Here is a 13,287-nt window from a genome sequence, read left to right on the forward strand (position 1 = left end):
TGAATTAATACAAGAGGAGTTCTTCGATTCGTCGGATTCAGATCGATGCGCCGAGATGGTGATGATCATGAGCATCCTATGGACAGGGAGGTGGAGCACATTGTGAACTTCAAGGGTTCGATCAAAGGGAGAAGAGTTTTTATTCGAGATATGGTCGTTGGAGGACGGCTGCTCTACACAGACTACTTTAAGCAGAAATGCACCGCTGGTCTGTACTTCAAGCTCACCAGGGATTATTGCAGAAAATTCTCGTTCTGTGCTAAGCAGGAATGCACTGTTGGTATGAGGATGCTGGCACTAGGTACCGTCGTCGATGCCATTGGTGAGATGGTCTGTATGGGGAGAGCACATGCCTAAAGACCGTTGTGAGATTTGCCCACACATTGGTGTAGGTGTTTGGAGCAAAGTATCTGAGGGAACCGGATGTGCAAGATATAGAAAGGTTAATGGCTATTGGAGCAGCGAGAGGCTTTCCATGTATGCTTGATTCATTTGATTGCATGCGTTGATAACGGAAAACCTGCCCCAAAGGCCAAGGCCAAAAGGCCACCATCATACTAGAAAGTGGCATCAAGAGACTTGTGGATTTGGTATGCCTGGTTCTCACAACGACATCAATGTGCTCTAACGATCTCTATTGTTCAGGAGACTTTGTAATGGGAAAGTGACCATGTGCTACTACACCGTAATGGGCACAATTACAACATGGGGTACTACCTTGCTGATGGTATATATCCTCTATGGGTGGCATTTGTAAAGACCATATTCGATCCCTATTGCATCAAAAAAGCCACTTTGTAGCAATGCAACAAGCGACAAGGAACAATGTGGAGAGGGGCAATCGAAGTGGTCCAAGCTCGTTTGGGTATTGTTCGTGGAGTTGCAATTATGTGAGAATCAAAGACTTTGTGGCAGCCGATGACATGTTGTGTCATTTTGCATAATATGATTGTTGAGGACGAGCATGAAGGGGTGGCCTGAACCATGATTTTGAGAAGTCTAAGGAACAAATCTACATCCATGAAGTGCATATCATATTCTGATTTTTTTTGGAGGTGTATCATCGTCTTCGAGATCATCAGGTGCACGAGTGCAAGTGCTCAATAATCTTGTGGAGCATACACGGATCCACAATAGGAACCAAAGAGTTTAATGTTTGAATTGTGCATTTGAAATCAATTTTACGTTTGAACTATGTATTTTCGATATGAACAAATGTTATTTTACGTGTGATATTGAAGGAAATATGCCCTAGAGGCAATAATAAAGTTATTATTTATTTCCTTATATCATGATAAATGTTTATTATTCATGCTAGAATTGTATTAACCGGAAACATAATACATGTGTGAATACATAGACAAACAGAGCGTCACTAGTATGCCTCTACTTGACTAGCTCGTTAATCAAAGATGGTTATGTTTCCTAACCATGAACAAAGAGTTGTTATTTGATTAACGGGATCACATCATTAAGTGAATGATCTGATTGACATGACCCATTCCATTAGCTTAGCACCCGATCGTTTAGTATGTTGCTATTGCTTTCTTCATGACTTATACATGTTCCTATGACTATGAGATTATGCAACTCCCGTTTGCCGGAGGAACACTTTGTGTGCTACCAAACGTCACAACGTAAATGGGTGATTATAAAGGTACTCTACAGGTGTCTCCAAAGGTACATGTTGGGTTGGCGTATTTCAAGATTAGGATTTGTCACTCCGATTGTCGGAGAGGTATCTCTGGGCCCTCTCGGTAATGCACATCACATAAGCCTTGCAAGCATTGCAACTAATGAGTTAGTTGCGAGATGATGTATTACAGAACGAGTAAAGAGACTTGCCGGTAACAAGATTGAACTAGGTATTGAGATACCGACGATCGAATCTCGGGCAAGTAACATACCGATGACAAAGGGAACAACGTATGTTGTTATGCGGTCTGACCGATGAAGATCTTCGTAGAATATGTAGGAGCCAATATGAGCATCCAGGTTCCGCTATTGGTTATTGACCAGAGACATGTCTCGGTCATGTCTACATTATTCTTGAACCCGTAGGGTCCGCACGCTTAAGGTTTCGATGACAGTTATATTATGAGTTTATGAGTTTTGATGTACCGAAGTTAGTTTGGAGTCCCGGATGTGATCACGGACATGACGAGGAGTCTCGAAATGGTCGAGACATAAAGATTGATATATTGGACGGCTATATTCGGACACCGGAAGTGTTCTGGGGAAGTTTCGGATAAAACCGGAGTACCGGGGGGTTACCGAAACCCCCCCGGGGGGTTAATGGGCCTCATGGGCCTAAAGTGGAGAAGAGGAGGGGCTGCCAGGGCAGGCCGCGCGCCCCCTCTCCCCCTAGTCCGAATTGGACAAGGAGGAAGGGGCGGCGCCCCCCTCTCCTCTCTCCCTTCCTTCCCCCTCTCCTAATTGGACAAGGAAAGGGAGGGGAGTCCTACTCCTGGTAGGAGTAGGACTCCTCCTGCGCGCCTCCTACTAGGGCCGGCCGCACCCCCCCTTGGATCCTTTATATACGGAGGCAAGAGGCACCCCATAGACACAAGTTGATTCACGTGATCATATTCTTAGCCATGTGCGGTGCCCCCTTCCACCATAGTCCTCGATAATATTGTAGCGGTGCTTAGGCGAAGCCCTGCGACAGTAGAACATCAAGATCGTCACCACGCCGTCGTGCTGACGGAATCTTCCCCGACACTTTGCTGGATCGAAGTCTGGGGATCGTCATCGAGCTGAACGTGTGCTAGAACTCGGAGGTGCCGTAGTTTCGGTGCTTGATCGGTCGGGCCGTGGAGACGTACGACTACATCAACCAAGTTAACGCTTCCGTTGTCGATCTACAAGGGTATGTAGATCACACTCTCCCCCTCTCGTTGCTATGCATCACCATGATCTTGCGTGTGCGTAGGAATTTTTTTTGAAATTACTACGAAACCCAACAGTGGCATCCGAGCCTAGGTTTTATATGTTGATGTTATACGCATGAGTAGAACACAAGTGAGTTGTGGGCGATATAAGTCATACTGCTTACCAGCATGTCATACTTTGGTTCGGCGGTATTGTTGGACGAAGCGGCCCGGACCGACATTACGCGTACGCTTACGCGAGACCGGTTCTCCCGACGTGCTTTGCACATAGGTGGCTTGCGGGTGACAGTTTCTCCAACTTTAGTTGAACCGAGTGTGGCTACGCCCGGTCCTTGCGAAGGTTAAAACAGCACCAACTTGACAAACTATCGTTGTGGTTTTGATGCGTAGGTAAGATTGGTTCTTTCTTAAGCCCGTAGCAGCCACGTAAAACTTGCAACAACAAAGTAGAGGATGTCTAACTTGTTTTTGCAGGGCATGTTGTGATGTGATATGGTCAAGACATGATGCTAAATTTTATTGTATGAGATGATCATGTTTTGTAACCGAGTTATCCGCAACTGACAGGAGCCATATGATTGTCGCTTTATTGTATGCAATGCAATCACGCTATAATGCTTTACTTTATCATTAAGCGGTAGCGATAGTCGTGGAAGCATAAGATTGGCGAGACGACAACGATGCTACGATGGATATCAAGGTGTCGCGCCAGTGACGATGGTGATCACGACGGTGCTTCGAAGATGGAGATCACAAGCACAAGATGATGATGGCCATATCATATCACTTATATTGATTGCATGTGATGTTTATCTTTTATGCATCTTATCTTGCTTTGATTGACGGTAGCATTATAAGATGATCTCTCACTAATTATCAAGAAGTGTTCTCCCTGAGTATGCATCGTTGCGAAAGTTCTTCGTGCTGAGACACCACGTGATGATCGGGTGTGATAGGCTCTACGTTCAAATACAACGGGTGCAAAACAGTTGCACACGCAGAATACTCAGGTTATACTTGACGAGCCAAGCATATACAGATATGGCCTCGGAACACGGAGACCGAAAGGTCGAGCGTGAATCATATAGTAGATATGATCAACATAGTGATGTTCACCAATGAAACTACTCCATCTCACGTGATGATCGGACATGGTTTAGTTGATTTGGATCACGTAATCACTTAGAGGATTAGAGGGATGTCTATCTAAGTGGGAGTTCTTTAAGTAAATTAATTGAACCTAAATTTATCATGAAACTTAGTACCTAATAGTATCTTGCTTGTTTATGCTTGATTGTAGATAGATGGCTCGTGCTGTTGTTCCGTTGAATTTTAATGCGTTCCTTTAGAAAGCAAAGTTGAAAGATGATGGTAGCAATTACACGGACTGGGTCCGTAACTTGAGGATTATCCTCATTGCTGCACAGAAGAATTACGTCCTGGAAGCACCGCTGGGTGCCAGGCCTGCTGCTGGAGCAACACCAGATGTCATGAACGTCTGGCAGAGCAAAGCTGATGAGTATTCGATAGTTCAGTGTGCCATGCTTTACGGCTTAGAATCGGGACTTCAACGACGTTTTGAACGTCATGGAGCATATGAGATGTTCCAGGAGTTGAAGTTAATATTTCAAGTAAATGCCCGGATTGAGAGATATGAAGTCTCCAATAAGTTCTATAGCTGCAAGATGGAGGAGAACAGTTCTGTCAGTGAGCATATACTCAAAATGTTTGGGTATAATAATCACTTGATTCAATTGGGAGTTAATCTTTCAGATGATTGCGTCATTGAAAGAATTCTCCAATCACTGCCACCAAGCTACAAGAGCTTCGTGATGAACTATAATATGCAAGGGATGAATAAGACTATTCCCGAGCTCTTCGCAATGCTGAAAGCTGCGGAGGTAGAAATCAAGAAGGAGCATCAAGTGTTGATGGTCAACAAGACCACTAGTTTCAAGAAAAAGGGCAAAGGGAAGAAGAAGGGGAACTTCAAAAAGAACAGCAAGCAAGTTGCTACTCAAGAGAAGAAACCCAAACCTGGACCTAAGCCTGAAACTGAGTGCTTCTACTGCAAGCAGACTGGTCACTGGAAGCGGAACTGCCCCAAGTATTTGGCGGATAAGAAGGATGGCAAGGTGAACAAAGGTATATGTGATATACATGTTATTGATGTGTACCTTACTAATGCTCGCAGTAGCACCTGGGTATTTGATACTGGTTCTGTTGCTAATATTTGCAACTCGAAACAGGGACTACGGATTAAGCGAAGATTGGCTAAGGACGAGGTGACGATGCGCGTGGGAAACGGTTCCAAAGTCGATGTGATCGCAGTCGGCACGCTACCTCTACATCTACCTTCGGGATTAATATTAGACCTAAATAATTGTTATTTGGTGCCAGCGTTAAGCATGAACATTATATCTGGATCTTGTTTGATGCGAGACGGTTATTCATTTAAATCTGAGAATAATGGTTGTTCTATTTATATGAGTAATATCTTTTATGGTCATGCACCCTTAAAGAGTGGTCTATTTTTATTGAACCTCGATAGTAGTGACACACATATTCATAGTGTTGAAGTCAAAAGATGCAGAGTTGATAATGATAGTGCAACTTATTTGTGGCACTGCCGTTTGGGTCATATCGGTATAAAGCGCATGAAGAAACTCCATACTGATGGGCTTTTGGAACCACTTGATTATGAATCGCTTGGTACTTGCGAACCGTGCCTCATGGGCAAGATGACTAAAACACCGTTCTCCGGTACTATGGAGAGAGCAACAGATTTGTTGGAAATCATACATACAGATGTATGTGGTCCGATGAATATTGAGGCTCGTGGCGGATATCGTTATTTTCTCACCTTCACAGATGACTTAAGCAGATATGGGTATATCTACTTAATGAAACACAAGTCTGAAACATTTGAAAAGTTCAAAGAATTTCAGAGTGAAGTAGAAAATCATCGTAACAAGAAAATAAAATTCCTATGATCTGATTGTGGAGGAGAATATTTGAGTTACGAGTTTGGTGTACATTTGAAAAATTGTGGAATAGTTTCGCAACTCACGCCACCCGGAACACCACAGCGTAATGGTGTGTCCGAACGTCGTAATCGTACTTTACTAGATATGGTGCGATCTATGATGTCTCTTACTGATTTACCGCTATCGTTTTGGGGATACGCTCTAGAGACGGCCGCATTCACGTTAAATAGGGCACCATCAAAATCCATTGAGACGACGCCTTATGAACTGTGGTTTGGCAAGAAACCAAAGTTGTCCTTTCTGAAAGTTTGGGGCTGCGATGCTTATGTGAAAAAGCTTCAACCTGATAAGCTCGAACCCAAATCGGAGAAATGTGTCTTCATAGGATATCCAAAGGAAACTATTGGATACACCTTCTATCACAGATCCGAAGGCAAGACTTTTGTTGCTAAATTCGGAAACTTTCTGGAGAAGGAGTTTCTCTCGAAAGAAGTGAGTGGGAGGAAAGTAGAACTTGACGAGGTAACTGTACCTGCTCCCTTATTGGAAAGTAGTGCATCACAGAAAACTGTTTCTGTGACACCTACACCAGTTAGTGAGGAAGCTAATGATGATGATCATGAAACTTCAGAACAAGATACTACTGAACCTCGTAGATCAACCAAAGTGAGATCCGCGCCAGAGTGGTACGGTAATCCTGTTCTGGAAGTCATGCTACTAGATCATGATGAACCTACGAACTATGAAGAAGCGATGGTGAGCCCAGATTCCGCAAAATGGCTTGAAGCCATGAAATCTGAGATGGGATCCATGTATGAGAACAAAGTATGGACTTTGGTTGACTTGCCCGATGATCGGCAAGCAATTGAGAATAAATGGATCTTCAAGAAGAAGACTGACGCTGACGGTAATATTATTGTCTACAAAGCTCGACTTGTCGCAAAAGGTTTTCGGCAAGTTCAAGGGATTGACTACGATGAGACCTTCTCACCTGTAGCGATGCTTAAGTCTGTCCGAATCATGTTAGCAATTGCTGCATTTTATGATTATGAAATTTGGCAGATGGATGTCAAAACTGCATTCCTGAATGGATTTCTGGAAGAAGAGTTGTATATGATGCAACCAGAAGGTTTGGTCGATCCAAAGGGAGCTAACAAAGTGTGCAAGCTCCTGCGATCCATTTATGGACTGGTGCAAGCCTCTCGGAGTTGGAATAAACGCTTTGATAGTGTGATCAAAGCATTTGGTTTTATACAGACTTTTGGAGAAGCCTGTATTTACAAGAAAGTGAGTGGGAGCTCTGTAGCATTTCTGATATTATATGTGGATGACATATTACTAATTGGAAATGATATAGAATTTCTGGATAGCATAAAGGGATACTTGAATAAGAGTTTTTCAATGAAAGACCTCGGTGAAGCTGCTTACATATTAGGCATTAAGATCTATAGAGATAGATCAAGACGCTTAATTGGACTTTCACAAAGCACATACCTTGACAAAGTATTGAAGAAGTTCAAAATGGATCAAGCAAAGAAAGGGTTCTTGCATGTGTTACAAGGTGTGAAGTTGAGTAAGACTCAATGCCCGACCACTGCAGAAGATTGAAAGAAAATGAAAGATGTTCCCTATGCTTCAGCCATAGGCTCTATCATGTGTGCAATGTTGTGTACCAGACCTGATGTGTGCCTTGCTATAAGTCTAGCAGGGAGGTACCAAAGTGATCCAGGAGTGGATCACTGGACAACGGTCAAGAACATCCTGAAATACCTGAAAAGGACTAAGGATATGTTTCTCATATATGGAGGTGACAAAGAGCTCATCGTAAAAGGTTACGTTGATGCAAGCTTTGACACTGATCCGGACGATTCTAAATCGCAAACCGGATACGTGTTTACATTAAACGGTGGAGCTGTCAGTTGGTGCAGTTCTAAACAAAGCGTTGTAGCGGGATCTACATGTGAAGCGGAGTACATAGCTGCTTCGGAAGCAGCAAATGAAGGAGTCTGGATGAAGGAGTTCATATCCGATCTAAGTGTCATACCTAGTGCATCAGGTCCAATGAAAATCTTTTGTGACAATACTGGTGCAATTGCCTTGGCAAAGGAATCCAGATTTCACAAGAGAACCAAGCACATCAAGAGACGCTTCAATTCCAACCGGGATCTAGTCCAGGTGGGAGACATAGAGATTTGCAAGATACATATGGATCTGAATGTTGCAGACCCGTTGACTAAGTCTCTTCCACGAGCAAAACATGATCAGCACCAAGGCTCCATGGGTGTTAGAATCATTACTGTGTAATCTAGATTATTGACTCTAGTGCAAGTGGGAGACTGAAGGAAATATGCCCTAGAGGCAATAATAAAGTTATTATTTATTTCCTTATATCATGATAAATGTTTATTATTCATGCTAGAATTGTATTAACCGGAAACATAATACATGTGTGAATACATAGACAAACAGAGTGTCACTAGTATGCCTCTACTTGACTAGCTCGTTAATCAAAGATGGTTATGTTTCCTAACCATGAACAAAGAGTTCTTATTTGATTAACGGGATCACATCATTAAGTGAATGATCTGATTGATATGACCCATTCCATTAGCTTAGCACCCGATCGTTTAGTATGTTGCTATTGATTTCTTCATGACTTATACATGTTCCTATGACTATGAGATTATGCAACTCCCATTTGCCGGAGGAACACTTTGTGTGCTACCAAACGTCACAACGTAAATGGGTGATTATAAAGGTACTCTACAGGTGTCTCCAAAGGTACATGTTGGGTTGGCGTATTTCGAGATTAGGATTTGTCACTCCGATTGTCGGAGAGGTATCTCTGGGCCCTCTCGGTAATGCACATCACATAAGCCTTGCAAGCATTGCAACTAATGAGTTAGTTGCGAGATGATGTATTACGGAACGAGTAAAGAGACTTGCCGGTAACGAGATTGAACTAGGTATTGAGATACAGACGATCGAACCTCGGGCAAGTAACATACCGATGACAAAGGGAACAACGTATGTTGTTATGCGGTCTGACCGATAAAGATCTTCGTAGAATATGTAGGAGCCAATATGAGCATCCAGGTTCCGCTATTGGTTATTGACCGGAGACGTGTCTCGGTCATGTCTACATTATTCTCGAACCCGTAGGGTCCGCACGCTTAAGGTTCGATGACAGTTATATTATGAGTTTATGAGTTTTGATGTACCGAAGTTAGTTCGGAGTCCCGGATGTGATCACGGACATCACGAGGAGTCTCTAAATGATCGAGACATAAAGATTGATATATTGGACGGCTATATTCGGACACCAGAAGTGTTCCGGGGAAGTTTCGGATAAAACCGGAGCACCGGGGGGTTACCGGAACCCCCCGGGGGGTTAATGGGCCTCATGAGCCTAAAGTGGAGAAGAGGAGGGGCTGCCAGGGCAGGCCTGTTGGGGAACGTTGCAGAAAACAAAAAATTTCCTACGGTTTCACCAAGATCCATCTAGGAGTTCATCTAGCAACGAGTGATTAGATGCATCTACGTACCTTGTAGATCGCGAGCGGAAGCGTTCAAAGAACGGGGATGATGTAGTCGAACACGACGTGATCCAAATCACCGAAGATCTTAGCACCGAACGGACGATGCCTCCGCGTTCAACACACGTACGGAACGTATGACGTCTCCTCCTTTCTTGATCCAGCAAGGGGGAAGGAGAGGTTGATGAAGATCCAGCAACACGACGGCGTGGTGGTGGATGCAGGGCGTCACAGTAGCAGGGCTTCGCCTATACTATGAGAGAGAGATGTAACAGGGGAGAGGGAAGCACCAAAGGCTGAGGTATGAAGTCCTCCCTCTCCTCAACTATATATAGGAGGTCCAAGGGGGGGTGCGCAGCCTAGGAGATCTAATCTCCTAGGTGCGGCAGCCAGGGGAGGTTTCCCTCCCCCCCAAGGCACTTAGGGGTGCCTTCCACTAGTGGGACTCCTCCCATATGGAAACCCTAGGCGCATGGGCCTATAGGAGCTGGTGCCCTTGGCCCATATAGGCCAAGGCGCACCCCCTACAGCCCATGTGGCCCCCCGGGATAGGTGGCCCCACCCGGTGGGCCCCCGGGACCCCTCCGGTGGTCCCGGTACAATACCGATAACCCCGAAACTTGTCCCGATGGCCGAAACAGTACTTCCTATATATAATTCTTTACCTCCGGACCATTTCGGAACTCCTCGTGACGTTCGGGATCTCATCCGGGACTCCGAACAACATTCGGGTTTACTGCATATACATATCTTCATAACCCTAGCGTCACTGAACCTTAAGTGTGTAGACCCTACGGGTTCGGGAGACAAGCAGACATGACCGAGACGACTCTCCAGTCAATAACCAACAGCGGGATCTGGATACCCATGATGGCTCCCACATGCTCCACGATGATCTCATGGATGAACCACGATGTCGAGGATTAATCAACCCCGTATACAATTCCCTTTGTCAATCGGTATGTTACTTGCCCGAGACTCGATCGTCGGTATCCCAATACCTTGTTCAATCTCGTTACCGGCAAGTCACTTTACTCGTACCGTAATGCATGATCCCGTGATCAACCACTTGGTCACCTTGAGCTCATAATGATGATGCATTACCGAGTGGGCCCAGTGATACCTCTCCGTTATATGGAGTGACAAATCCCAGTCTCGATCCGTGTCAACCCAACAGACACTTTCGGAGATACCTGTAGTGCACCTTTATAGTCACCCAGTTACGTTGTGACGTTTGATACACCCAAAGCACTCTTACGGTATCCGGGAGTTACACGATCTCATGGTCAAAGGAAAAGATACTTGACATTGGAAAAGCTCTAGCAAACGAACTACACGATCTTTGTGCTATGCTTAAGATTAGGTCTTGTCCATCACATCATTCTCTTAATGATGTGATCCCGTTATCAATGACATCCAATGTCCATAGCCAGGAAATCATGACTATCTGTTGATCAACGAGCTAGTCAACTAGAGGCTTACTAGGGACATATTATGGTCTATGTATTCACACGTGTATTACGATTTTCGGATAATACAGTTATAGCATGAATAATGACAATTATCATGAACAAAGAAATATAATAATAACGCTTTTATTATTGCCTCTAGGGCATATTTCCAACAAGGCCGCGCGCCCCCTCTCCCCCTAGTCCGAATTGGACAAGGAGGGAGGGGCGGCGCCCCCCTCTCCTCTCTCCCTTCCTTCCCCCTCTCCTAATTGGACAAGGAAAGGGAGGGGAGTCCTACTCCCGGTAGGAGTAGGACTCCTCCTGCGCGCCTCCTACTAGGGCCGGCCGCACCCCTCCTTGGATCCTTTATATACGGAGGCAAGAGGCACCCCATAGACACAAGTTGATTCACGTGATCATATTCTTAGCCGTGTGCGGTGCCCCCTTCCACCATAGTCCTCGATAATATTGTAGCGGTGCTTAGGCGAAGCCCTGCGACAGTAGAACATCAAGATCGTCACCACGCCGTCGTGCTGACGGAACTCTTCCCCGACACTTTGCTGGATCGGAGTCCGGGGATCGTCATCGAGCTGAACGTGTGCTAGAACTCGGAGGTGCCGTAGTTTTGGTGCTTGATCGGTCGAGCCGTGGAGACGTACGACTACATCAACCAAGTTAACGCTTCCGTTGTCGATCTACAAGGGTACGTAGATCACACTCTTCCCCCCTCGTTGCTATGCATCACCATGATCTTGCGTGTGCGTAGGAATTTTTTTAAAATTACTACGAAACCCAACAGATATACATGTGTATAATCGACATGCATGGATTTTTCATGTATTTGAGGGTTGTTATATGAGGAGTGTGGTGTGGTTAAAAAATTCTTGGTTTCAAAAAATCTTCACACATTTTTTTTCATGATTTTCAAACAAATCTTGAATTTATAAAAAGTTTGCGAATTTTTAAAAATGTATTATTTGAATTTTTTTACAAAAGTAAAATAGAAATAAAAAAACAGAAAAGGGATGAAAACAGACAGACTGAAAAGCGGCCCAGCACATTCCGGCGGGATGGGGTGCGCGTTTGGTCGTTATCCAGGTCGGGGATTGAGACGAGCTAGCCCAGTAGAACTTATCTGAACCGGTTTGGAGAAGCTTTTATGGACCAGGTTTAGAAGTTTTGGCGTGGGCTTTTCTTCTTCTTTTGTTTTTTATGTGTTTACTGTATCAGTTCTCTTTAGTTTTATAGCTTTTTTATTTTAAAATATATGTTGTATATTTTCTGGGTACACTTGATTTTTAATACACGTTGAAAATTTCCCAATTATAAGATGAACATTTTTCTAAATACATGTTTGAATTTTTTTTAAATCCATGTTAAACATTTTCAGGATACACGCTGTATATTTTTTGAACTCACGTGAAATATTTTTCAGATACACCTTGCACATTTTCTAGTGCACACTGAACATTTTGTGAATGCATGGTAATTTATTTTCATAAATGCCATGAATATTCACAAATGCTTTATTTTTTTAAAAATTAGAACTTAGAACAAAAATTTTAAATGTCATGGACACATTTTTTCTAAATGTCGCGAGCTTATTTTTGAAACCCCCGGATTGTTTTAATATGCCATGATTTTTTTTGAATGATGTGAAACAGTTTTGAAAAAAAATGCAAATATATTTTTTAATTATAAAAATAGTTTGAAAAAAATTGATGAACACAGCGTGTGGTCTTTTTTTAATGTCCTGAGCACATTTTTGTGGTACGATTTTTATAATAAAATTCACATTGCATGAATATTTTTGAATGCGTTATGATTTTAAAAAATTGAAGTAAATATTTCTTAATACATGTTTGAAAAATATTTTGAAATATAAAAAGGAAAAAATAACAAACAAGAGGACAAAGAAGAAGAAACTAGGTCGGTCCGCTACAACGACACCACATGTGAGAGGTCCTTCTATCTCGCTACAAGCGAGACAAAGACACTCTCCCCCTATCGGTTCCTCTCCACTTCTATGTCTTCCTTGTTTTTTGTTCTTTCCCCCGTTGCTTCGCTCCCTATGCAAGGGTTTGTTCTTTTGTCTTTGCCCGGTAGATTCATCACTATAGGTGAGCATTGCTGTTTGACTAGAGATGATACCTGATACGACTCCAATATATCTATAATTGTTGATTGTTCCATGCTATTATATTATCCATCTTGAATGTTTTATATGCATGATTATACTATTGTGTATCATTTTTTAGGACTAACCTATTAACCTAGTGCCCAATGTCAGTTGTTGTTTTTTCCCCATGTTTTTGTCTTTTATAGAAAAATCAATACCAAACGAAGCAAAACTTTTTGACAATTTTTTTGGACAAGAAGACCCATAGGAAGCTTCGGGAGGAGGCCAGAAGGGCCACTGATG

The sequence above is a fragment of the Triticum dicoccoides genome, chromosome 5A (assembly GCF_002162155.2).
Source record: "Triticum dicoccoides isolate Atlit2015 ecotype Zavitan chromosome 5A, WEW_v2.0, whole genome shotgun sequence".
In the NCBI taxonomy this organism is placed as follows: domain Eukaryota; kingdom Viridiplantae; phylum Streptophyta; class Magnoliopsida; order Poales; family Poaceae; genus Triticum; species Triticum dicoccoides.